Source organism: Aphidius gifuensis, linkage group LG2 (genome assembly GCF_014905175.1).
Source record: "Aphidius gifuensis isolate YNYX2018 linkage group LG2, ASM1490517v1, whole genome shotgun sequence".
In the NCBI taxonomy this organism is placed as follows: domain Eukaryota; kingdom Metazoa; phylum Arthropoda; class Insecta; order Hymenoptera; family Braconidae; genus Aphidius; species Aphidius gifuensis.
This window is the reverse complement of record NC_057789.1, coordinates 11019829-11024621: the sequence shown is the minus strand read 5'-3', so window position 1 is coordinate 11024621 and position 4793 is coordinate 11019829.

Here is a 4793-nt window from a genome sequence, read left to right as displayed (position 1 = left end):
TCTCCATGTCCTGAATCGCTTTCTTCTAACCTTTTAAACTCTCTGTTTTTATTCATTTTGTTGTACGATGATTTTAGCCTGTCAATGTTAAATATTTATTACAAAATTGTCGAGTTCGATTGTATTTATTCTATTTACTTTTTTCTCTCGGTTGATCAGGATTTAACGTTTTAGTTGTTGCTGAAGTCGTCATTATATTTTTAATTTTTTTATATTCATTTATTTTCAATTCCTTTAATACGAGCACATCACCCTTTTTTCCCTAGAAATTTTCTGCCTTTTCATTCTATATAGTTAGTTCAATCTAAAATATATTTTCTTTGGTAAATTTATTATCTTTATTTAGTTTAATCAAACTTTTTTTTCATTTAAATTTTATTTTACTTCATAATCACTGTCGTCTGCTAATGTTATTGTTCTTTATTTTAATAACCGTCCTGACATTGCATATATAAATTCCACTTTATTTATTGCTATTATAATTGCGATGATATCTAAATAATGTCATTATTACTATTGAATAGTTTTTTTTTTTTTTCTTTTTTTTTTGCTAAAATTATTTTGCCTGCAAATGAATTAATTGGTAAATGTACAATTTCTTGTATTTTTTTAAACTCGAATTAATGTTCGGTATATTTTCATTTTCCTCATCGTCATCGAATTTTATATTAGCTTCTACTGGTATCATTATTTCTTTATTATTTATTAATGGGTATTGTTCATTAATTTTTCTCAATAATCCTCCAGTGATCGTATATATTTTGTTTAAATTGAATATTTTTTATAATTTATCATGGTAATAAATTTTTTTTAAATCTTTTTGTTGAAAAATCTTGCTGAAAAATATGATTTTTTCCAGGGACTTAAAATTTCCGCCAGAATATATTGAAATTATTTTTTTTTTACATAAATATTGCTGTGATATAATAATATTAAATTCCAAAATATTTTAAAAGTGATATAGATGAAGAATGAATCATTACAAACCATAAACGGTTTTGCCTTCTGGCGTTTTCACCGAAAATTCATCTCATGATAATATATCGAAGTTTTCTATTTAAGATACATATCATATTTTGGCTTCATATTGATTTTATTTTATTATAAAAATATTGCAGAGATAATTCAATCTTTACATTTATGAATATGTATTTATTTGGTTACATTTCCATTTTCTTTAGTTAACAGTTTTCGCTACTGATAGCTTTTTGATTAATTAATTAGATTAATTAATTAGATGAAAAGCGAAAACAATAGGAAATTAAAATTCCCCAAAAATAATCAGTCTTGAATAACATTTCAGTCATCATGGTTGAATATATTGTTGATGTTCAAGGATTTTATGATACTGATCAAAGTTTTATTGTGAAAGAATTTGCAATAACAAATTTAAATCAAGAAGATGATATCAAGTCAGTACTATTCAAGCCTCCATGTGCTATGGGTACATGATCATCTGCTTGCAAACTGACAAATAATTGGTTAAGGAACAATCATCATGGACTGTTATGGAACTCAGGAGATGTTGATTCTAATGAACATGGAAAAATTATAAATGACAGCCTTGAGTCATCAATTTACGTATATGTCAAATGTCATGAGAAAAAAAAATGGCTCAGCGATATTTTAAAAGACGATAAAACTATTATCGATTTGATTGATATGAATGGTCCAGCACATGGCAAACTACCGACTAAGGTATGTCAAAAAAACTATGTTCACGATCTGAGTTATCATCTCAATTTATGGACTCTTACTTGTGCATTGGATATTGTACAAAAATTGAGAGCATGGTTCCGAACTACCTGGGGATCAGTTTCATCATTGAAAAAATCGATTCACCTATTTTGTCATCTTGAGAGTCTGGAAAAAATGGCAACAGAAGATATTGCAAATTTACCAGAGAGATGTATTTTTCTGCTTACACCAAACTCAATAAATGCTGTATGGGACAAATTGCCAGAAAATTTAAAACAAAAAAAGATTTTCTTCAATAAAAACGCTGCATTAAACATTATCATCATTAAGACGAAAAATCAGACGAATTTGATAAGCCATCACCCATGATGAAAGATTGTACATTATGTTAAACAAAAAAAAAAGAAAAAAAAAATTTTTAACATACATTATTGGTTTATTTATTTTAATAATGAATTTTGATTTTCAGTGATATATAAGGAGAAAATAATATATATATACGTAAATTTTTTTTCATGTACATTGTTTGATTTATTTATTTTTTTATTCTTTTACATATTGTTATAAATATAGGATTAGTAAGTTTACAGGCATATATTCGACGAGCTTGCGTACTGAACCACTGATTGGATTATATTTAACAATCCGATCATGTACAATCAAACAATAAGCTAATGTTTGAGCTGGAAATTGTGTTGTTGATTCAAATTCAAGTCGAATATATACTGGTCCAGATTTTAAAAATTCATTTTACCTTGAACAATCTATGACGATGAGTGGAGCTTCTTTCAAAAATTATTGTCTTGTAAATAATGGTTGTGGTGTTTCAGTGTCATAGTAGGAAGCTTGGAAATATGCAAACATATCATATAATAATGAAAATTGATTTTGAGCAAAATCAATATTTGAATTTCCATAAGGATATGATTGTGAATTTAAAAACAGCTTAACATCACGCAAGTTACAATAATCAAAAACACTTGAATTGTTCGTTGCGGAGTTTTTTCGTCCTGTTTGGAAGCCTAAAATTATGTATTTTGGTTTTTCCAATTGTGTTGATGTTTTCACACTTCAATTTCGCTTAGTAGTTGCAGGTAATAGTGGATACTCGTACAATTCCCATGTACGAAAACTGATTGCTATGGATGGATCCTTGGCAATTTAATTTAAAAGTTGAATTTTCTGCTTATCAGACACTTTGATATATGGAACAATCCATTCCACTTTTTGAAGTTTAATTTGTATTTTTTTGCCACTTTTTCCTTCCGCAGGTTGTTTTTGTAGACAGGCATTCACATCACTATTTGCTCTTATTATGATGAGTTCAAGTTTTGCATTCATAATTATTTTTTTATAATCTTCGGCAAATCCTAGCAGCAGGCTCAGTGGTATTGATATGTCAAAATAATCTACCAAATCGAATAATGATTCTTCATCAGACATTAACCATCTGGCATTCTCCAATAACGATTTTTGGTTTGGACTTAAGGAAATATATCCTTTCATAAGAGTAATATCAAACCAATGAAGTTGTTTTTGGTACAGATTTTCTGTCACTTGTAAGAAATTGTCCAGTAATATGTAGTGAACTTTTACTTGGTAGTACACATAAATCTTGATGTTAAATTCCAATCCGGATTTCATCGTTGTTATTGAATGTTGAAGAGCCATAAGGCTGATAAGCATGTAACTCACAATGGGCGATCGATAATACAAAAAAAGCAACAAATTGACACTTTTATTTCTTTTGATGTTGTTGACGTGGACTGAGACCGAGACACTTGAGAAACTGAATACTCTGATGTGTTATCGCTTTGCTTCCTTGCTTTTGACTGATTTTTCTTTGGCATAATGTCTCGCATTTATAGCTTTGCCTAATTATTTTATTATTATGTTTACTCTTTTTTTTTTTTTCTAAAAAAAAAAACGATGCATACACTGAAAGAATTTTTCATTAAATTTCCTGTGATTACACTTTTAAAGTGTACCCAACTGCGTACCCTACATTTATAACTTCTTTTTTCTTGAATAAATGATTGATTAGTTAATAAATTTTACGTGGTAATATTATATAAAATACTGTATTTTAATTTTCAAATATTTTCCAGCATTTATTATTTAGTTTTGTAAGAATTTTTACGCTGAGTCCTGAATTTTTTACGTTGTGTTCACAAATTTTTACTTTTAATACACTAATATTTACTGAATTTAAAAGTAGCAGAGGAGACCCTTTTAATTCTACTGGGCACAACGTGTATTCAAAGACTTCATTCTCGTTATAATAATGATGAAGACTTTAAAAATTACGTGGTATCTGGTAAAATTAAAAAGGTAACCCGGTAAACTTCAACTACGTAGTAAAAAACCAACGTCTTTTAAAACACGTGATGATTCCGTCAAGAAAACCAATAATTTCTTTAATTTTACTATAACGCCACGTGATTTTTGAGGGCTTGTTCCTCGAGAGTTAACCGCCAACCAGGAGCGGGGGTGAAAATAAATCAAGTTCAGCAGCCATATTAAATTTAGTCTAATCGTGGACGTTGAACAAAAAAGACGTGATTGACGAAACGAAAAATTAAATAAGTTGATTGTGGCGTAATGACCAGTAAATTATATTGATTATTTATTAATTAATGTGTAAATTATAGTGCTGGAATTAATCAAATAATTAATGTGTATTTAATTCAATGTAAATGTGCAAAAAATAATTAGAAATTAAGTGTTAACGTGTAAATTATAGTGCTAGAATTAATTACAGAATTAATGTGTATTTAATTAAATGTCAATCGGCAAAAACTAATTAGAAATAAAGATAAAAAAGTGTTCAAAAAAAAGACTGAAAATTCCAAAGACGAACAAAAGAAGAATTATTACAACATAAAAACGTAAGTAATTTTTATTATTACATTAACATATAATTACTTTATTTAAGTAAAAAATTCATGGCCGTACACCTTAAGATAACTGGGTGTAGGGTGAATTGGGATCATGTCAGGATAGTGAGGGGATTTTTTTTAGATTTTTATTTCGCGTCCTAAGGGGGTAGAGAAAGGGTTAAACCGCGAAGTTCCCGTTTTTTCGACTTCAATCAA